The 23745-nt window shown below is 43.2% G+C and overlaps 1 long non-coding RNA gene across 1 annotated transcript in view; it reads left to right on the top strand.

The window, feature by feature from the left end:
• LOC140140849 (uncharacterized) overlaps positions 1 to 23745 on the top strand; it is a 350554-nt gene that overhangs the window by 18547 nt on the left and 308262 nt on the right. Inside the window, exon 4 of the long non-coding RNA XR_011857313.1 lies at positions 8537 to 8617. This is a non-coding gene — a long non-coding RNA (uncharacterized lncRNA). The remainder of the gene's footprint in view (positions 1 to 8536; positions 8618 to 23745) is intronic.

The following is a 23745-nucleotide window of genomic DNA, read 5'->3' as shown; positions in this document are numbered from 1 at the left end:
AAAATATACATTGTACAGGGTGATTCCCCTCAAAAATACCTAAAAAATTACCTTTATCACTCCAATATTTCTACATAGTAGGGGGCCTATATTAAAATGAACTTGATATTTGGAATGTACACAATTAGTCCTTTCATAAAATATATCGTCAGCCTGCTACGCTAAATGCTTAAGTCATTTTTACATGTTTCTCATTTGCAATTTTGATTTTCTGAGTAATAAACCCATAATGCATCAAATTTCCAGCCGCATTTTTCATTAACTTGTGGAATACATCTCTGTTGATGTATTTCTTTTCGACATACGGGGGATGGGTTGGAAAAATTCTCAGATTTAATTTCCCACATAGTTACACTTTATTTCTCCGTCTTGACAATGATTTAAAAATGATTTCCAAACCAAAAAGCTTCTTGGATGAGAAGATGATGGAGGGCGGGTATTGAACTGAAGGCCTACAATGTATAGATAATAACATCACTGCTCTTCTCCATCTGACTCATTAGCTCAGTTGGCAGAGCACCTGTCCGGTGATCCGAAGGTCACAGGTTCAAATCCTGGATGGTCAGTGAAATTTTTTCACTGGCTGTCATTTATGTATGTGTAGACTTGTGTTAAAAAACCTTTCTCAGATTTAATTTCCCACATTATTTCTCCGTACATTTAATATGTTCCCAAAATTGAAAAGTGGCCTTATCAAGCATGTAGGGGTCATTCAAAGGTCAACACAGCCGTCAAATTTCATATTTGCTCAAATTCACCAAGATATCCGTCTCATCTCAAGGATTCAGAAAAGTATAGTTTGACCTATCTGCAAAAATCTTGAAAGCCATGGGATGATCACACTTTTGGCCACACAGGATAAAAAATTAATAAAAGTACTCTTGATTTCAACGATAGTGGTTGAATTGTTTGTCTTGTAAAAACAAATGTTTTGTCTAGGAAACATCACAAAATAGGTCATGATTAGTAGTGGCCTATGCGGGTGATCTTTGATTGGCCCCTACATGCCTATGGCTACTTTAATTTAGGAACATCTTGAATGTGTTTTGAACCTAAAAAATTTGGTTTGAGCAAGCATCTTTGGTTTGAGTTTGCCTTGGCCCCTGGGGGTGCAAAGCCAGTGGTGCTTGCTTGTTACCTCATGTCTATAGCATTAAATCTAGACAGATTTCAATGGAAAAATGGCCAGGTTAAATTTTTAGTTGAAATTTATTCATGTTCAAAACTATTGCAGTTAAACGCCAATAATACCAGATGAAATTATATGATTTAAGATGCCAAATGATCAAAATAGGTTGACCTGAGAATTTTCTTGTTTAAGGAGTGTTCATAAATACTTTGGTGGGGGGGGGGGGTCAAGAATATTTTGAGCCCCCTAAAAAAGGTGGATTTTATTTTGATCCCCCCTTTTATGGTCTATAAAGTTTTGATCCCCCTTCATGTCCTAAAAAGAAACCAAAAATATACATCATTAACAGTGGCATAGATTTTGTTTGAAGTCCAGTGAATCCAGCACCTTTTGCCTACAAAATAAGTTTATGGTAGAAATGTGTGTGAAGCGCGCAAAAATATTTGCCATATTGAAGCTAAACTGGTGAAATATAGTACATAAAAAACTGGAATTAATTTGCACGAAGCACAACAAAATTGGCACTTTTTGATTGTATGGACCATCCCCATAACCCCCCATCCCCTGGGATCTACCCCTATGGTCATTAACTCATTAGCTAAAAATTACCATTTGGAGTCATATTACTTATCGGAGTCATAGTGTTACACCCAAATTGTAAAGTGCGCACATTTTGTTGATTCGTAGCTTGAGATTACAAAATTGAATATTTAACATTCATGCGCGCGGAGCGTGCAAAATATTTTGAATGTACATGCCTTCTCGTACATTTTACCCCGGAATTTTACCCTCAAATTTTTTTGACCCCCCTATTAAGGACTGAATTTTTTTTATCCCCCCTTTTTAGGACCCAAATTTTTTTTGATCCCCTCATATTTTCCAACCCTCCCACCAAAGTATTTATGAACACTCCCTTAAAGGCACTGAACCGTTAATAACTTAAAATGGCAGTGCGCCCTTGAAGCTACAAGTTACAATTATGTAGGGTGAATAATTACTAAAAATGGATCAAAACCCAAAATTTACTGTTTTTGCTATATAATCAGATGGAATGATTTTAAAGCAGCCTTTTTAGTTTTGCTGCATATTCAAGTCGACTTCCTCACAGTTCAGATTTATTTTCAAATAGTGGTATAATTAGCATATATATATCATTAAATCACTTCCAGGATCACTCTGTGGTTCAGTTTTGGTTTTAACAGTAAGGCGACGAAAATAAAACCCTGTTCTATTGGCCCGACAGACCCAGAATTTACTGTGCTTAATTTTGAATTAAAAAATTTTTTTGTGCAAAAATCATTTAAAATCTGCCGTCTTTGGGCCACTTGAAAGGTCCATCAGTGCATGGAAGCAGATCCCTGTGTGTTTGCATACATTTTTGTACATAAGAAGCAGATTCTGGTGTTTTTGCATATCAGAAGATTTGTAGGTGTAGGTGGGGATGGCTTGACATTTCCATTCTTAGCAACTTTTTTTTACTTTGTCACTGAAAATATATTTCAGTTAAAATCTGCTGAAACCATATTGTCTTAGAAACAGGTATTCTTGATGTGCACCAGGGTGTAAAGGTGTTATCATCTCATCCCCACTTGAAGGTTCTGGCTCACTTGAATCTGAGCATAAATAAAGCCTTTTCAATGTTCTTTACATCTTTATAGTTTTAGTTGTTATGCTGTTAATAACAACAAGCTGCTAATTCTACCCATTCAGGCATCTTCTTGCTTTAATTCCATCCAATCAGGTTCTTTCTTATTCCCATGTATGTTCAGTTGTTTTGTTGATGTGTTCAGTAGTCAAGTCAACAGAAACAAAAACAGAAACTGTTAGCCCAGCTCTGCTGTTATTCTATACCAATTGTGGTGGTCATTTGATTCAGGTATGCTAATTAATTATATCAAAATTCTTCAGTGGGAGGATACCAATATTGAGAGGATTGAAACCAAAATCAACATCTATACCTGCCATCCATAATCATAGAAGAGCACATAATAATGAAATCCAGCTCAATCAGCTACATTGTATAAGCAGGCAAGTACATATCCATCAAATTTCTCTTTCATTAGCTTTGTTCAGGTATTTTATGCTCTAGTTTATAATATTATGAATTCCATTTCAATCTCAGCTGCTTATAACATTATTCCAAAGATGCATCTCATTATTATTATTAATATTATAGATGTATCTATATATTTTGCTAAAGATTTGTTAAATGTGATACAAAAATACTTATGTGACTGCCTTTTTAAAAGTTGTTTGAGTGCAGCTTGAATTTATTGTGGTTTGTTCACATTTTACCAATAATTCTTTGTAATTTGAATATGCTTTCTTGGTTAAGTTCTAAATTACTTGCCTACTTGTTGTTTGTTATTAATTATCTTAATCATCATTGTCGGTTTGATCATGGAGGTATATAAATAAATGGAGAATGATCGCCAGAATTCTAATCTCCTAAGTGGAGATTATCCCGTTACCTCTATTCAATGAGTCACCAAACTTGAATTGACCAGCCACTTCAGCCAAGCTATTGATCTCCACGATGGTTATGAGCCTCTACCATGGTTCATTGATTGTCACTCCCAAAATTTCCTCATAGGAATTGACCCTACATTGACCCGTATCGGAAGCCTTGTAAAAGAGACTGTATAATGACGTCAGCTAGTCAATCAGATGTTCAAAGTCACCAGTTTTGATAGCTTATAGTTTCAATGTATGATCGTGCGAAAACCCGAAGAAATTCGGATGTTCTGTTCTCAAGTTATGAAACTGTTTTCTACACTAGTTGTGCCGTAACTTGAAAAATATACTTAGTTTTCATGTTCATATATTAAGCTTTTAAGGGGTCTGAGGAGTTCAAATATAGTGCAAATGAAAGCAAAACGTTTTTACCTTCCGATTGTGAAAAGATTATGTTGGGCCAATTTGGGCCATTTGAGTTACCAACGAGCAAAATTTACCGGAAGTACTTCGGAATTCAAGCAAAAGTGATGATCAGACAATCTTTTCTAGAGAGAAATTGATATACGGAATGTATAGGCCCTATACATACTTTGTCTAAATAGTTTAGTGTATGATAACCGTGATTTTGGTTGAAGCTTCGGGTCAAATTGATTGAGTGCCATGACGGATATGTCATGTTATTGTTTTTAAACTTTTAATTCTGTATTGTCATGAAATCGTATAGGCCGCCTAAATCATCATCATTAAACTTCTCATTTTATAATAAATAATTATCAGTATTTAGGCCTAAATGATTATATAAATATTATTAGGGGGCTATCATTTTCTTTGGAGGGAGGGGTTCCAAATATACAGGGGGGTCATAACTTTTTGGGAAAAAAGTCATAATTCAAAATTATTTTCATGACCAAAATGTAGGAGTCACAAGATGACAACAGATAAGGTGTTTCTTTTTCAAAAGACTGATTTCTTGATGCAATTTAACTGAGACTAGTATACCTAAACCTAGGTATACTAGTCTCAGAATTTAAGCACTCAATTTTTGGCGAAAATGAGATTTTGATATCAAAATTTTATGAAATATGAGCACTTTCCAGTAAGTATAGGCCTAAACTTCATTTTACCCCATTGAAATCAATGGCCAGTGAAACAGACTTCACAATGTAATCAGCTTAGCATAATCAATATAAACCTGGAATTGCCTATTCAACAATAATTGGTCATAACCAACGTAGTACAAAAGAGGCTTGGCTGGATCATTCTCCATTTATTTATATACCTCCATGGTTTGATTAATTATTACTTTGCTCAATTGTCATTAATTGGCTTATTTGTCAATAACGTGCTTAATTGAATTACAATGTAATGGGCCTGCTCAGGGGAGCACCAAGGTATTTTGATGGGGGATGCAATTTCAAATTTGGGACATGTCGTTTGATGCAGGGGGTGTGCCCCCCTCAGAATTTGGACAAATTCTCAACACAAGAAAACCCAAATGAAGCCATTTGATTCACCATTTTGGGGTATTTATTAATTTTCCAACCGCATATTTTTATGGATTTCATTTACATGGCTGATTTTCGGGCTGCAAATTTTAGGCATGGACCTACTCAATTTCGATCAATTTTACTATTCTTTCTTTTTACTTCGCATCACTGTACATTACATGTATGTTGCATTGTATGATATGCCATTAATAACACAGTATATATGCATGATAAAAAGGAAATAATGACGCTTGTCTGAAAGTTGGGAAATATTTTAACATACAAGCCGTAATGAAGCCAATTATTTTTGGTGGATAATTTTTACACTATTTCTGAAAGAGGTGTTATAGTAAATAGTTTTTGGATATACAATGTGATGAAACCATGCCTGCTTCAATAGTGAATCAGACTTATGCCCCATATTTTAATTGACAATTGACAAATACACTATTTGATTGACAGTTGCTGGGCATTTTCAGTACACCAAATTTATCCAAGCTGAGTCAACATGGGGTCATCACAGATAATATTTTCATAGCATATTGAGCTAACTCTTCAGCTACTTGGTTTTTCACAATATGATAGTAATGGAAAGAAACGACCAAATGTTCATCGTTTTTCGCAATTTAATTTTTTTGAAACGATGACGTAAACATGCATCACCTCTTTCACAGGTCAACCTCTTACACAGCGCAAGCCATCACATGCAATCACATGCATGACTGCGCATTGAAATGTGTGACTGACTTCATTTGCGCAAACGTGTGGCTTATCCTATAGTATATTTCTTGATGAAACCCCTTGAAATTTGCATGTTCTGAACAGATATTGGGAAAGCTGAATCTAGAACAAAGATAATCATGTTATGGTCACTAAAATGACCCATAATGCTAGACAAAATAGGTTGGAATGAAAAATATATAAAATGTGCACCTTGTAATGGCCATATTTTCGTTATTTTTAGAGTGATTTAATGGCGCTTTCTTGAGTGTACAAGTCTACTACTGAGCGCACTTGAACAAAATGTCAGAATTCAACATTGATTGGGGGGAATGGGGGCTCATTATTTGCAATGTCGTACTAATTTCATTCCAACCCTTTTGTCCAGGGTTGCAGGCCAAAATCACCTGCTTCATGCAACACCAAGCACGTAAACACACTGTTTCTCACGGTGGCTCAGTGGATACGGCCTTGGACTCATAATCTGAGAGCTTGCTCGACGTGCGTGGGTTCGAGTCCCCGTCCCGCCACCGTGTTGTGCCCTTGGGCAAGGCGCTTTGCCTCGCTTGCCTCACCCCACCCAGGTGCAATGGGAAGCTGTTAGGGGTAGTCACAGTCGTTGTACTGATGAACCCTGCGCCATTTGTAGGCTGCAAACGTGGTTCCGATTATTCTAATGACGGCGGAATAAATGTAAAGCGCTTTGAGGCTGTTTACGGTATAAAGCGCTATATAAATATCTACATTTATTTATTTATTTTTTATTATACACAACAAATTGATGATTATTTAGTAATTATTGCAGTATGGCTATCGATCAAATCCTTATACGATATTACAATTACTTAAAATTACTACAAAGATTTCTTTATGCTATGATTACTAAGCCTGGAGATCATGATTGGCTGACACATTCTGATGAGATTCCGTTGATGATCTCAGTTCCTTGCCCAGGTTCCTTGATCCAAGATCCGGCAATGTCCAACATCCTGTTTATCCAAGGTAAACCCCTGGTTTACCACAATCAAAGTTCGATGTCCTGATGACTATGGTCTCACTATCCTAGCTGCTGTGCTTGTGTTTTCCAAATGGTCTTCTCATATCGTTATGAATTCGGCAGAGTGACGAATCGAGCATTTTGAGCAAAATGAGTTACTGTATGCTTGTGATTATGTATCAGGCGATCTTTCATTTCCACCAAAAATTAATGATAAATCTTACTTCCCGACGTAGATATTGAAATTGTGAATTTGACCAAAAGACGAATCGTATACTTAGCTGTACAAAACATGCTGATAAATTGTATAGTATAGCTGGAAACTCAGAATTTTTTATATTACATGTCATATACTGTTATTTTTGATACCAATGGGTAGCTATAGGTATCTTCTATCCAGTGATAGCAAAATAAGTACAAACATTCCCCACATGATATCGCTATGGCGTAATTATGTCAGAGCGCCGTCGCAAAATTGGGAAATCACAGAAAATTATACACAAAATATAGGCCAATATTGTTATATCTACTCTAAAATTCTTGATTTCAACTGGAGTTTTCACTAAATATTACGGGAATTACTAATTATAACTTATATACCAAGTTTAGGAGCTATAGCCTTAGGACAACCAGCAATTTTAACATAAAATCCCCAAATCAAGGATGAGTACTATAGTTTACACGACGTAGTTGAATGCGGATTCGTCCTCGTATACAACTCTTTGCGCAGCGGTTGACACTTTTTGGATTTAGCATAAAGCCGAATAGCTGTAAATACCTGTTTTGAGGGAAATGTCGATTGTTTCAGAACTTGCGAATATTGCAAATAATTAGGGTACATTCACTTCTATAATATACATTTCAAATGAGTGCTCACGAATGTTCTCATATTTTAGAAGGGCCGATGGAATGGTACCAATATTTTCAAACGCCGTTTACTCAGAACAGCGATTTTACGGATTCGTCACTCTGCCGTATTCATAACGATATGTTGACCATAAGCTCGTCTCTCGGAGATCTCTTGAGTAAGCTTTCTGCCCGGGCTTTCTGCTCCACTTAAAACACACTATGTTAGTCCAGCAAAATACCACAGTTCCTTGATGGAGATTTTTCAGTCTGCCGCTTCTTTGAGTTCATGTAATTGAGCACTATTGGCTCTACTACCGCCTCGACTGGCCCTGGCTAACATAAGTTTCACAGAGTTCCCTCTGAGAATTTCAATCTCCCATCTTAATCATTTCCAATATATCATTTCTTACTATTCTAGAATAATCTTCCCTAATTATAGCATATTACAGCATATTTATTTGTGTGTATAAATGTGACCCGCTCTGACGAAACCTGCCATAAGTTGCACTCAGCCATTTTGAGATGCGGCGAGTCAAATTTGGGAAAGGCTAATGATTAAAATTGATATTTTGAAATTTAACAGTTCTCGAAGTAAATTGTATAAATTTAATGATATATACTTTAAGTGTTGTGTAGCTGGGATGAAAAGTGTACTGCAAATTTTGACCTTTTGTATTGAAGATACAGATTTTCTTTTTAAACTAGGCAGAATTTGTGTGTATAACCTAGGAAGTAGTTTTTTAGTCAAGTGGATGAAATAATTTTTCTTTGCACGCATATATTCAAAGTTTTTCTTTTAAAAACCATGCCCCTGAAAATCTAATGGAGCGCCCCTTATGATTGGTTTTCGTGTAACTTTCATGACTTCTAATATTGAGTCTCTTTGTATCATTACAGATCCATCACTTTCAGTGGAAGTAGTATTTGTTGTTGAGATGAATCAAATGAACAGGGATGTCTTCAGTATGACAATTAAAAGTAAGTGCACAATTATATATATATAGCCACTCAGTGGTTTCACAGCAGTGGCGTAACTAGGGTTGGTAGCAAGAAACAAAATTTCCAGGGCTAAGGATACATAATGGCGCCCCCCAATTCTTGAAACAATTGCGCGTGGAGCGTACTAAATTTTGGACAAATAAGGCCTACCACTAATTAAATTTGGTTACTAGAAGTTAAATATCGGTCTTAAAATGTTCTTTCAATTGATTTTGTGCTAAAAAATCTGACTTTCATCGCTTGGAGGGCAGAATTGATGCTGAATAGGTAAATTTGGCGCCCCTAAGGGTGGCGCCCGGGGCATATTGCCCCCCTGCCCCTAGTTACGCCACTGTTTCAAAGCCTATCCAATTTCTCTGAGAAAATTTAGAAACATGTGCTTATGGAAATTTGGTGAAAAATGTAAGCTATTCCCAGTGATCCCAGTGAAGTGTAAAAAATTTAAATCGTTTATAAATTCATGAAAGTAAAGGATATGTCATTAAAATTGTCATTGACAAAGCTGCGGCCCCATTCAAATACATGTAGGTAATTTCTCATTTAAATAGCTTGACTAAAAGCTCTTCATAAATTGAAAACCCAATGTGCAATGGATTTATTTTTTTTCAATCGATATGGACAAGTTTTGGGGCAAGTTTGCCAGTAAAATTATATCTGTTGCGAATGTTTAGTACAATGCTTTTTATGGGAAAGATTAATGGACTTATATTTTTCTTTTCGGTAATTAAATAAAAGAGGGGAGAAAAGTATAATGTGCATGATTTTACTAACGGGCGGGAGAGCTTGAGTCAAAAGGAAAGGTCTAGACCGGGCAGTAGTAGTGTTAGTCGTTAAGGAAAGGTCGATCACCTGAGGTCTATCCTCCCGACATGACAACGGGCTAGACCGGGCAGTAGTAGTGTAGTCGTTAAGGAAAGGTCGATCACCTGAGGTCTATCCTCCCGACAACGGGCTAGACCGGGCAGTAGTAGTGTAGTCGTTAAGGAAAGGTCGATCACCTGAGGTCTATCCTCCCGACAACGGGCTAGATCGGGCATAGTAGTGTTAGTCGTTAAGGAAAGGTCGATCACCTGAGGTCTATCCTCCCGACAACGGGCTAGACCGGGCAGTAGTAGTGTAGTCGTTAAGGAAAGGTCGATCACCTGAGGTCTATCCTCCCGACAACGGGCTAGATCGGGCAGTAGTAGTGTTAGTCGTTAAGGAAAGGTCGATCACCTGAGGTCTATCCTCCCGACAACGGGCTAGACCGGGCAGTAGTGTAGTCGTTAAGGAAAGGTCGATCACCTGAGGTCTATCCTCCCGACAACGGGCTAGACCGGGCAGTAGTAGTGTAATCGTTAAGGAAAGGTCGATCACCTGAGGTCTATCCTCCCGACAACGGGCTAGACCGGGCAGTAGTAGTGTAGTCGTTAAGGAAAGGTCGATCACCTGAGGTCTATCCTCCCGACAACGGGCTAGACCGGGCAGTAGTAGTGTAGTCGTTAAGGAAAGGTCGATCACCTGAGGTCTATCCTCCCGACAACGGGTTAGACCGGGCAGTAGTAGTGTTAGTCGTTAAGGAAAGGTCGATCACCTGAGGTCTATCCTCCCGACAACGGGTTAGACCGGGCAGTAGTAGTGTAGTCGTTATGGAAAGGTCGATCACCTGAGGTCTACCCTCCCGACAACGGGCTAGACTGGGCAGTAGTAGTGTAGTCGTTAAGGAAAGGTCGATCACCTGAGGTCTATCCTCCCGACAACGGGCTAGACCGGGCTGTAGTAGTGTAGTCGTTAAGGAAAGGTCGATCGTGTAGTCGTTAAGGAAAGGTCGATCACCTGAGGTCTATCCTCCCGACAACGGGCTAGACCGGGCAGTAGTAGTGTAGTCGTTAAGGAAAGGTCGATCACCTGAGGTCTATACTCCCGACAACGGGCTAGACCGGGCAGTAGTAGTGTAGTTGTTAAGGAAGGGTCGATCACCTGAGGTCTATCCTCCCGACAACGGGCTAGACCGGGCAGTAGTAGTGTTATTCGTTAAGGAAAGGTCGATCACCTGAGGTCTATCCTCCCGACAACGGGCTAGACCGGGCAGTAGTAGTGTAATCGTTAAGGAAAGGTCGATCACCTGAGGTCTATTCTCCCGACAACGGGCTAGACCGGGCAGTAGTGTAGTCGTTAAGGAAAGGTCGATCACCTGAGGTCTATCCTCCCGACAACGGGCTAGACCGGGCAGTAGTAGTGTAGTCGTTAAGGAAAGATCGATCACCTTAGGTCTATCCTCCCGACAACGGGTTAGACCGGGCAGTAGTAGTGTAAGTCGTTAAGGAAAGGTCGATCACCTGAGGTCTATCCTCCCGACAACGGGTTAGACCGGGCAGTAGTAGAGTGTAAGTCGTTAAGGAAAGGTCGATCACCTGAGGTCTATTCTCCCGACAACGGGCTAGACCGGGCAGTAGTGTAGTCGTTAAGGAAAGGTCGATCACCTGAGGTCTATCCTCCCGACAACGGGTTAGACCGGGCAGTAGTAGTGTAGTCGTTATGGAAAGGTCGATCACCTGAGGTCTACCCTCCCGACAACGGGCTAGACCGGGCAGTAGTAGTGTAGTCGTTAAGGAAAGGTCGATCACCTGAGGTCTATCCTCCCGACAACGGGCTAGACCGGGCAGTAGTAGTGTAGTCGTTAAGGAAAGGTCGATCACCTGAGGTCTATACTCCCGACAACGGGCTAGACCGGGCAGTAGTAGTGTAATCGTTAAGGAAAGGTCGATCACCTGAGGTCTATCCTCCCGACAACGGGCTAGACCGGGAAGTAGTGTAGTCGTTAAGGAAAGGTCGATCACCTGAGGTCTATCCTCCCGACAACGGGCTAGACCGGGCAGTAGTAGTGTAGTCGTTAAGGAAAGGTCGATCGTGTAGTCGTTAAGGAAAGGTCGATCACCTGAGGTCTATCCTCCCGACAACGGGCTAGACCGGGCAGTAGTAGTGTAGTCGTTAAGGAAAGGTCGATCACCTGAGGTCTATACTCCCGACAACGGGCTAGACCGGGCAGTAGTAGTGTAGTCGTTAAGAAAAGGTCGATCACCTGAGGTCTATCCTCCCGACAACGGGCTAGACCGGGCAGTAGTAGTGTTATTCGTTAAGGAAAGGTCGATCACCTGAGGTCTATCCTCCCGACAACGGGCTAGACCGGGCAGTAGTAGTGTAATCGTTAAGGAAAGGTCGATCACCTGAGGTCTATTCTCCCGACAACGGGCTAGACCGGGCAGTAGTGTAGTCGTTAAGGAAAGGTCGATCACCTGAGGTCTATCCTCCCGACAACGGGCTAGACCGGGCAGTAGTAGTGTAGTCGTTAAGGAAAGGTCGATCACCTGAGGTCTATCCTCCCGACAACGGGCTAGACCGGGCAGTAGTAGTGTTATTCGTTAAGGAAAGGTCGATCACCTGAGGTCTATCCTCCCGACAACGGGCTAGACCGGGCAGTAGTAGTGTAGTCGTTAAGGAAAGGTCGATCGTGTAGTCGTTAAGGAAAGGTCGATCACCTGAGGTCTATCCTCCCGACAACGGGCTAGACCGGGCAGTAGTAGTGTAGTCGTTAAGGAAAGGTCGATCACCTGAGGTCTATACTCCCGACAACGGGCTAGACCGGGCAGTAGTAGTGTAGTCGTTAAGAAAAGGTCGATCACCTGAGGTCTATCCTCCCGACAACGGGCTAGACCGGGCAGTAGTAGTGTTATTCGTTAAGGAAAGGTCGATCACCTGAGGTCTATCCTCCCGACAACGGGCTAGACCGGGCAGTAGTAGTGTAATCGTTAAGGAAAGGTCGATCACCTGAGGTCTATCCTCCCGACAACGGGCTAGACCGGGCAGTAGTAGTGTAGTCGTTAAGGAAAGGTCGATCACCTGAGGTCTATACTCCCGACAACGGGCTAGACCGGGCAGTAGTAGTGTAGTCGTTAAGAAAAGGTCGATCACCTGAGGTCTATCCTCCCGACAACGGGCTAGACCGGGCAGTAGTAGTGTTATTCGTTAAGGAAAGGTCGATCACCTGAGGTCTATCCTCCCGACAACGGGCTAGACCGGGCAGTAGTAGTGTAATCGTTAAGGAAAGGTCGATCACCTGAGGTCTATTCTCCCGACAACGGGCTAGACCGGGCAGTAGTGTAGTCGTTAAGGAAAGGTCGATCACCTGAGGTCTATCCTCCCGACAACGGGCTAGACCGGGCAGTAGTAGTGTAGTCGTTAAGGAAAGGTCGATCACCTGAGGTCTATCCTCCCGACAACGGGCTAGACCGGGCAGTAGTAGTGTTATTCGTTAAGGAAAGGTCGATCACCTGAGGTCTATCCTCCCGACAACGGGCTAGACCGGGCAGTAGTAGTGTAGTCGTTAAGGAAAGGTCGATCACCTGAGGTCTATCCTCCCGACAACGGGCTAGACCGGGCAGTAGTAGTGTAGTCGTTAAGGAAAGGTCGATCACCTGAGGTCTATACTCCCGACAACGGACTAGACCGGGCAGTAGTAGTGTAATCGTTAAGGAAAGGTCGATCACCTGAGGTCTATTCTCCCGACAACGGGCTAGACCGGGCAGTAGTGTAGTCGTTAAGGAAAGGTCGATCACCTGAGGTCTATCCTCCCGACAACGGGCTAGACCGGGCAGTAGTGTAGTCGTTAAGGAAAGGTCGATCACCTGAGGTCTATCCTCCCGACAACGGGTTAGACCGGGCAGTAGTAGTGTTAGTCGTTAAGGAAAGGTCGATCACCTGAGGTCTATCCTCCCGACAACGGGTTAGACCGGGCAGTAGTAGTGTAGTCGTTATGGAAAGGTCGATCACCTGAGGTCTACCCTCCCGACAACGGGCTAGACCGGGCAGTAGTAGTGTAGTCGTTAAGGAAAGGTCGATCACCTGAGGTCTATCCTCCCGACAACGGGCTAGACCGGGCTGTAGTAGTGTAGTCGTTAAGGAAAGGTCGATCGTGTAGTCGTTAAGGAAAGGTCGATCACCTGAGGTCTATCCTCCCGACAACGGGCTAGACCGGGCAGTAGTAGTGTAGTCGTTAAGGAAAGGTCGATCACCTGAGGTCTATCCTCCCGACAACGGGTTAGACCGGGCAGTAGTAGTGTTAGTCGTTAAGGAAAGGTCGATCACCTGAGGTCTATCCTCCCGACAACGGGCTAGACCGGGCAGTAGTAGTGTTATTCGTTAAGGAAAGGTCGATCACCTGAGGTCTATCCTCCCGACAACGGGCTAGACCGGGCAGTAGTAGTGTAATCGTTAAGGAAAGGTCGATCACCTGAGGTCTATTCTCCCGACAACGGGCTAGACCGGGCAGTAGTGTAGTCTTTAAGGAAAGGTCGATCACCTGAGGTCTATCCTCCCGACAACGGGCTAGACCGGGCAGTAGTAGTGTAGTCGTTAAGGAAAGGTCGATCACCTGAGGTCTATCCTCCCGACAACGGGTTAGACCGGGCAGTAGTAGTGTTAGTCGTTAACATTGGTTAAGGAAAGGTCGATCACCTGAGGTCTATCCTCCCGACAACGGGTTAGACCGGGCAGTAGTAGTGTAGTCGTTATGGAAAGGTCGATCACCTGAGGTCTACCCTCCCGACAACGGGCTAGACCGGGCAGTAGTAGTGTAGTCGTTAAGGAAAGGTCGATCACCTGAGGTCTATCCTCCCGACAACGGGCTAGACCGGGCAGTAGTAGTGTAGTCGTTAAGGAAAGGTCGATCACCTGAGGTCTATACTCCCGACAACGGGCTAGACCGGGCAGTAGTAGTGTAATCGTTAAGGAAAGGTCGATCACCTGAGGTCTATCCTCCCGACAACGGGCTAGACCGGGAAGTAGTATAGTCGTTAAGGAAAGGTCGATCACCTGAGGTCTATCCTCCCGACAACGGGCTAGACCGGGCAGTAGTAGTGTAGTCGTTAAGGAAAGGTCGATCACCTGAGGTCTATCCTCCCGACAACGGGTTAGACCGGGCAGTAGTAGTGTTAGTCGTTAAGGAAAGGTTGATCACCTGAGGTCTATCCTCCCGACAACGGGTTAGACCGGGCAGTAGTAGTGTAGTCGTTATGGAAAGGTCGATCACCTGAGGTCTACCCTCCCGACAACGGGCTAGACCGGGCAGTAGTAGTGTAGTCGTTAAGGAAAGGTCGATCACCTGAGGTCTATACTCCCGACAACGGGCTAGACCGGGCAGTAGTAGTGTAGTCGTTAGGGTCGATCACCTGAGGTCTATCCTCCCGACAACGGGCTAGACCGGGCAGTAGTAGTGTTATTCGTTAAGGAAAGGTCGATCACCTGAGGTCTATCCTCCCGACAACAGGCTAGACCGGGCAGTAGTAGTGTAATCGTTAAGGAAAGGTCGATCACCTGAGGTCTATTCTCCCGACAACGGGCTAGACCGGGCAGTAGTGTAGTCGTTAAGGAAAGGTCGATCACCTGAGGTCTATCCTCCCGACAACGGGCTAGACCGGGCAGTAGTAGTGTAGTCGTTAAGGAAAGGTCGATCACCTGAGGTCTATCCTCCCGACAACGGGCTAGACCGGGCAGTAGTAGTGTTATTCGTTAAGGAAAGGTCGATCACCTGAGGTCTATCCTCCCGACAACGGGCTAGACCGGGCAGTAGTAGTGTAGTCGTTAAGGAAAGGTCGATCACCTGAGGTCTATCCTCCCGACAACGGGCTAGACCGGGCAGTAGTAGTGTAGTCGTTAAGGAAAGGTCGATCACCTGAGGTCTATACTCCCGACAACGGGCTAGACCGGGCAGTAGTAGTGTAATCGTTAAGGAAAGGTCGATCACCTGAGGTCTATTCTCCCGACAACGGGCTAGACCGGGCAGTAGTGTAGTCGTTAAGGAAAGGTTGATCACCTGAGGTCTATCCTCCCGACAACGGGCTAGACCGGGCAGTAGTAGTGTTAGTCGTTATGGAAAGGTCGATCACCTGAGGTCTATCCTCCCGACAACGGGTTAGACCGGGCAGTAGTAGTGTAGTCGTTATGGCAAGGTCGATCACCTGAGGTCTATCCTCCCGACAACGGGCTAGACCGGGCAGTAGTAGTGTAGTCGTTAAGGAAAGGTCGATCACCTGAGGTCTATCCTCCCGACAACGGGCTAGACCGGGCAGTAGCAGTGTAGTCGTTAAGGAAAGGTCGATCACCTGAGGTCTATCCTCCCGACAACGGGTTAGACCGGGCAGTAGTAGTGTTAGTCGTTAAGGAAAGGTCGATCACCTGAGGTCTATCTTCCCGACAACGGGCTAGACCGGGCAGTAGTAGTGTAGTCGTTAAGGAAAGGTCGATCACCTGAGGTCTATCCTCCCGACAACGGGCTAGACCGGGCAGTAGTAGTGTAGTCGTTAAGGAAAGGTCGATCACCTGAGGTCTATACTCCCGACAACGGGCTAGACCGGGCAGTAGTAGTGTAGTCGTTAAGGAAAGGTCGATCACCTGAGGTCTATCCTCCCGACAACGGGCTAGACCGGGCAGTAGTAGCGTAGTAGTTAAGGAAAGGTCGATCACCTGAGGTCTATCCTCCCGACAACGGGCTAGACCGGGCAGTAGTAGTGTAGTCGTTAAGGAAAGGTCGATCACCTGAGGTCTATCCTCTCGATAACGGGCTAGACCGGGCAGTAGTAGTGTAGTTGTTAAGGAAAGGTCGATCACCTGAGGTCTATCCTCCCGACAACGGGCTAGACCGGGCAGTAGTAGTGTTAGTCGTTAAGGAAATGTCGATCACCTGAGGTCTATCCTCCCAACAACGGGCTAGACCGGGAAGTAGTAGTGTAGTCGTTAAGGAAAGGTCGATCACCTGAGGTCTATCCTCCCGACAACGGGCTAGACCGGGCAGTAGTAGTGTAGTCGTTAAGGAAAGGTCGATCACCTGAGGTCTATCCTCCCGACAACGGGCTAGACCGGGCAGTAGTAGTGTAGTCGTTAAGGAAAGGTCGATCACCTGAGGTCTATCCTCCCGACAACGGGCTAGACCTGGCAGTAGTAGTGTAGTCGTTAAGGAAAGGTCGATCACCTGAGGTCTATCCTCCCGACAACGGGCTAGACCGGGCAGTAGTAGTGTAGTCGTTAAGGAAAGGTCGATCACCTGAGGTCTATCCTCCCGACAACGGGCTAGACCGGGCAGTAGTAGTGTAGTCGTTAAGGAAAGGTCGATCACCTGAGGTCTATCCTCCCGACAACGGGCTAGACCGGGCAGTAGTAGTGTAGTCGTTAAGGAAAGGTCGATCACCTGAGGTCTATACTCCCGACAACGGGCTAGACCGGGCAGTAGTAGTGTAGTCGTTAAGGAAAGGTCGATCACCTGAGGTCTATCCTCCCGACAACGGGCTAGACCGGGCAGTAGTAGTGTAGTCGTTAAGGAAAGGTCGATCACCTGAGGTCTATCCTCCCGACAACGGGCTAGACCGGGCAGTAGTAGTGTTAGTCGTTAAGGAAAGGTCGATCACCTGAGGTCTATCCTCCCGACAACGGGCTAGACCGGGCAGTAGTAGTGTAGTCGTTAAGGAAAGGTCGATCACCTGAGGTCTATCCTCCCGACAACAGGCTAGACCGGGCAGTAGTAGTGTAGTCGTTAAGGAAAGGTCGATCACCTGAGGTCTATCCTCCCGACAACGGGCTAGACCGGGCAGTAGTAGTGTAGTCGTTAAGGAAAGATCGATCACCTGAGGTCTATCCTCCCGACAACGGGCTAGACCGGGCAGTAGTAGTGTTAGTCGTTAAGGAAAGGTCGATCACCTGAGGTCTATCCTCCCGACAACGGGCTAGACCGGGCAGTAGTAGTGTAGTCGTTAAGGAAAGGTCGATCACCTGAGGTCTATCCTCCCGACAACGGGCTAGACCGAGCAGTAGTAGTGTAGTCGTTAAGGAAAGGTCGATCACCTGAGGTCTATCCTCCCGACAATGGGCTAGACCGGGCAGTAGTAGTGTAGTCGTTAAGGAAAGGTCGATCACCTGAGGTCTATCCTCCCGACAACGGGCTAGACCGGGCAGTAGTAGTGTAGTCGTTAAGGAAAGGTCGATCACCTGAGGTCTATCCTCCCGACAACGGGCTAGACCGGGCAGTAGTAGTGTTAGTCGTTAAGGAAAGATCGATCACCTGAGGTCTATCCTCCCGACAACGGGCTAGACCGGGCAGTAGTAGTGTTAGTCGTTAAGGAAAGGTCGGTCACCTGAGGTCTATCCTCCCGACAACGGGCTAGACCGGGCAGTAGTAGTGTTTAGTCGTTAAGGAAAGGTCGATCACCTGAGGTCTATCCTCCAGAGAATGGGCTAGACCAGGCATAATGCCACAGCGTAATGTAATGAAATATATTTAATGTAAGAAAATATTAGGAATATCTATGGCTGTCAGACCAGTTATGAAACAACTGCCATTGGTATGAACATGTATCACCAAACCAATGCTGTCTGTGGTGAGGAAAATTAGTGGGTGGGCGTTAAATTTGTTTACTTTTACGCAATGTACTTATATGGTTTAGAAGATCTACGTTTTTTGGCAAACTTTTTTCATCAACTGTTTTTTAGGTATAATGGGAAGTTAGATGCATATTGCAGCAAATCTAATTGCTTTCAGCATGGTTCCTGATAACAAGTCAATATAATTGAAAACGACAGTAATTGGTAGAGGAAACAATACAATAATTTAATGTTGTGCAGGTTCTTGATAGCCTTGTGTTGCAGCTTGTTTTACATATGTAGGTGGTGCATTGGGAAACCCTCAAATCTACTTCTTCTGCTTCTAACATTTTTTTCATCAAACCCACTTTCAAAATGCTACTAGTGTCAGACCAATCCATACTCGTAATCAGTCTATTATGAGACTGAATATACGGCAGTAAATAGCGCCCTCTGTAAATAGCACCCTTAAGGTTACTCTAACCCTAACCCACTAACCCTAACCCACTAACCCTAACCCACTAAACCTAACCCACTAACCCTTACCCACTAACCCTAACCCACTAACCCTAACCCACTAACCCTAACCCACTAACCCTAACCCACTAACCCTAACCCACTAACCCTAACCCACTAACCCTAACCCACTAACCCTAACCCACTAACCCTAATCCACTAACCATAACCCACCAACCCTAACCGTAATATAACATTGACAAAGAGTAACCTTAATGTATTGCCCAACTGCCCAACCTTAACGTAAAATAGGGAGCTATTTACTGCCGCATATTCAGTCTCGTATATACTGATTATGAGTATGGATTGGTCTGACACTAGTAGCATTTTGAAAGTGGGTTTGATGAAAAAATGTTAGAAGCAGAAGAAGTAGATTTTAGGGTTTCCCATTATGTCAGGCCAGTTATGGATCTTACTGCCACTGGTATTTGTCACCAACCCAGTGTTGCCTGTGGTGAAGGAAATATCATTATTGTTTTTGGTTTATCATCAGGATAGTTATCATCTAATTCTCATCGTCGGATCATTATCATGTATCATCATTATTCCATGTCAAGGCATTCTGATGTCTTCTTCCAATAACCCAATTTGTCTGGTAGCGTACCTTATTTGGTCGATATGAAGAACCAGGAGGGATTAATCCAGACAGGTGTGTTGTTGAAAATGGTAAAGATACTGTCTCGTGTCACAGACATGGGAAACTCATAGACTAACCTAACCTGGAATAGCCGTGTAGTAGGATAGCATCAGGCGAATTGAACTACATGTGAACTGAGTTCACACAGTCGGATACTCCTGTGTTGATGGCTTGTGGCTCACCCTAATGTACTTGCGGTTCGCATAGATGCGCTTGGCTTGCACTTTGCACTCGCGCCTCACAGACCAAGCCAAACTGAGCCTCTGTCAAAGGCTTGGTAGGGATATGATAGGGGTACCTGATCAGCATGCTGGAATCTAGTGGGTAGTCCCTCATTTGAGACCTACATTTACAGGAATGTTACTGTTGGGGGGGTCTCAACTTTGGTTTGGTTAGGGATGAGCGACTGAAACTTCAAAAAGTACCCGACCATAAACTAAATGACTCGAAATTCTACCAATTTTTTATAAATTTTCGGCAAATTTGTGTAAAGAAAAATTTGCACTTTTTTGAGAAAATTTTGAAGAAAAAAACACCCTTTCAAATTTTCATGAAATTCTGGCCATCAATAAACCAAAATGGCAGAAAATCCAACCAAGTCTAAATGGCTGAAAATGTACCCCCAATCTGCCGCCCATCCCCAAACCCTCATTTCCAATAAGACCCTCCCCCTTGGTTTTTGCTGTTCAAATGGGTCATGTTTTTCATAGAAAAACGACTCGGTGCCAAAAATATAAAAATTCTACGCCGGGCAGCCGGACTTGATGACCAAGCACTACGCCGGGCAGCCGGACTTGATGACCAATGAAGATGGTGGGATCTAGAGGGGTGCCCCCCCACTTGAGGAATACATATAAAGGGATGTGCTATCCAAATGGGTGTCTTGTTACAACCTTGACAAGGATCCATTAAAAACAACTATTTAATCAATTCCATTCTTATCACATAGCTTTTTTGTTGTATTTCAAATTTTTATCCTATTTTGTTTTTAATTGTGTATTTTGTGTACATTTTAAATATTTATGATTTTTATGCCTCCACCGCGAGGCATACTGTTTTACAATGTCCGTCCTTCTGTGCTTCTGTGCTTACGTCCGGATGCCATATCTCAGGCACGGATGGGCGGATTGACTTCAGATTTTCAGGATAGGTGGGTCATGGTTAAAAACTCTGGCTACTTTTTTTTGGGTGAAGTTCAAGGTCATATACTGAGGTAAAAAGTCATTTGCGGTCAGGGGGCTCATTTTCCTTATTTACCTCTTCTCGGAGACTAGGGGTCACATGTTCCTCAAACTTGGTGGGTGGGTGCATCTTGACAAGTTTGTATTGGTTAGTGGGTCAAGGTCACCTGAGGTCATGCAGGGGTCATTTGAGGTCAAATTAGCAAAAACTGTCATGTGGCCATGAAACTTGTTAGGTACAGTCAACATTTAGAGCCGAATTTTTGGAAGGACATTTTGGGGTCACCCAGGGGTCATCTAAGGTCAAATTAGTAAAAACTGTCGTATGGGAATGTAACTTGGTGGGTACAGCCAACATTTAGAGCCTAATTTTTGGACTGCTTGTGCTTGTGATAATTTTGGGGTCATCCAGGGTCATCCAGGGGTCATCTGAGGTCAAATTAGTAAAGACTGTCGTATGTGCATGAAATTTGGTGGGTACAGTCAATATATAGAGCCAAATTTTTGGAAGGTCATTTCGGGGTAAGACTGTATGTCTGTCAGGCCAGTTATGAAACAAACTGCCATTGGTATTTATCACCAAGCCAATGCTGTCTGTGGTGAGGAAAATTAGTGGGTGGGCGTTAAATTTGTTTACTTTTACGCAATGTACCTATATGGTTTAGAAGATCCACGTTTTGGTAAACTTTACTCAGTTTACTGTATGGATCACAACAACCCAAGGCCTAAAGCATTTCATTAAATTCAATACCTAAGATTATTCCAAATAAGCTGTTCTTTAAACAGCTTGGGAATACATGGTTATTGATGATAAAGATGCCTAAAATCACTGCTTGTGCCTAAAACATTGTTATGGATCGCAACAACCCAAGGCCTAAAGCATTTCATTAAATTCAATACCTAAGATTATTCCAAATAAGCTGTTCTTTAAACAGCTTGGGAATACATGGTTATTGATGATGAAGATTCCCTAAAATCATTGCTTGTGCTTGTGCTTGTGATAATTTTGGGGTCATCCAGGGTCATGGAGGGGTCATCTGAGGTCGAATTAGTAGAAACTGTCGTATATGCATGAAATTTGGTGGGTACAGTCAATATATAAAGCCAAATTTTTGGAAGGTCATTTCAGGGTCATCCGAGGTCATCCAGGGGTCATCTGAGGTCAAATTAGTAAAAACTGTCACCCAGCTTTGTATCAACTTGTGAGTATGTGCCACATCACTCTCTTTGGTGGAGGCATCACGGTCGACGCTTTGCGTCGAAAACCGCGACATCCGAGAACCCCGGTCCATCCAGTTTGTATTATAAGTATGTTACAGTGGGAGGGTCTGCTTCTAAAAGGAAATTGAAAGTAGACGGCAAATTCAAGGGTGGAGCCGGTAGGCGTAGGTGCTAGGTCCCTCCAGGCTCCCCCTCGACCATTCAAGGGTGGAGCCGCTGGGATATGTATGTCTGTCAGGCCAGTTATGAAACAAACTGCCATTGGTATTTATCACCAAGCCAATGCTGTCTGTGGTGAGGAAAATTAGTGGGTGGGCGTTAAATTTGTTTACTTTTACGCAATGTACCTATATGGTTTAGAAGATCCACGTTTTGGTAAACTTTACTCAGTTTACTGTCTTAAGAAAATATTACCACAAGGTAAGACTTTGTCTGTCAGGCCAGTTATGAAACAACTGCCATTGGTAGGCCTATTTATCACCAAGCCAATGCTGTCTGTGGTGAGGAAAATTAGTGGGTGGGCGTTAAATTCTTTTACTTTTACGCAATGTACTTAAATAATTAGGCCTAACTGATTGAACACGACAATCATGATATACGATTACGATTAAAAATACAGTCAATTCAAATCGCGTAAACTATGTTTGTTCACTTACACATATATATGGATTTAGGCATGTATAGTATGTACTTCATGATGTAATTTTAAAATATTTTGATTGAATGAAGATGATATTTCATTAGTAATTTAAACTATTATATTATTAACTCATACCTAATCTATGACAAAAAAATTGTAAATGCCAATAATATTATATACACATCTTAAATTCTGGAGTGAGACGGTGAATGCCCTCTAATTCAGTTCAATACAAAATGTCTCATAAGAATAATTTAAAAATCGTTATCATGGACTTCTTAAGCAGTCAAGTTATCTCAATTGTTAAGGCATTCTACTATGGTGCGAGAGGTTGCTGGTTCGAACCCTGGCAGTGCCTAGTATGCTCTCGTGGAAAAAATTGAGTTAGCTTGAGATTCCCCTAGACAAGGAACTTACTGCTAATTGTCTCACTATATATCACTGCGCTTTTTAAAAAAAAATTTGGAAATGCCTACTTGTGTATCCAACATGCACTTACACCTAAATTGTTTCCCCCCAAATTTGATTAACGGAATACTGTGATTTCCCAAAAATTCTTGAAAAGTATTTTTGTGCATGGATGATAACTGGTACACACACACACATGACTAACTAATGTCGTGGGGCGCGCCTGTGTGTGTTAAGTTAATCATCTGTGTACATTAATCCTTTTCCTGAATTTTGGGGAAATTACTGTTTTCCCTAATTAGAAACAATAAGTAAATGCAATGATTTAAAAAGGAACCCAATCTAGTTACGTTACCCATTTTTTATTTTTCTTATGAGATGTATCCAATTATATAGCATAATTCTGCAAATCTTTCATATTTGAAAAAAAATCTACACAATTTTGGGTTACAATTAACATTCAAAATGCATTGCACATAACTAACTTTACAGTATTGATATTTCAGCACTGCCTGAACCATTTAGGTGGAGCATGTAGGCGCAGTTAAAGGGTAGGTCACTTTAGGCTTCTGTCTCGACCACTCAAGGGGCAGAGCATGAGGGCGCAGTTAAAGGGTAGGTCACTTTAGGCTTCTGTCTCGACCACTCAAGGGGCAGAGCATGAGGGCGCAGTTAAAGGGTAAGTCACTTTAGGCTTCTGTCTCGACTACTCAAGGGGCAGAGCATGAGGGCGCAGTTAAAGGATAGGTCACTTTAGGCTTCTGTCTCGACCACTCAAGGGGCAGAGCATGTGGGCGCAGTTAAAGGATAGGTCACTTTAGGCTTCTGTCTCGACCACTCAAGGGGCAGAGCATGAGGGCGCAGTTAAAGGGTAGGTCACTTTAGGCTTCTGTCTCGACCACTCAAGGGGCAGAGCATGAGGGCACAGTTAAAGGGTAGGTCACTTTAGGCTTCTGTCTCGACCACTCAAGGGGCAGAGCATGAGGGCGCAGTTAAAGGGTAAGTCACTTTAGGCTTCTGTCTCGACCACTCAAGGGGCAGAGCATGAGGGCGCAGTTAAAGGGTAAGTCACTTTAGGCTTCTGTCTCGACCACTCAAGGGGCAGAGCATGAGGGCG

This window comes from Amphiura filiformis, chromosome 19 (assembly GCF_039555335.1).
Source record: "Amphiura filiformis chromosome 19, Afil_fr2py, whole genome shotgun sequence".
Lineage (NCBI taxonomy): Eukaryota > Metazoa > Echinodermata > Ophiuroidea > Amphilepidida > Amphiuridae > Amphiura > Amphiura filiformis.
The sequence above is the reverse complement of the archived record's forward strand: the minus strand, read 5'-3'. Positions and strand labels throughout refer to the sequence as shown.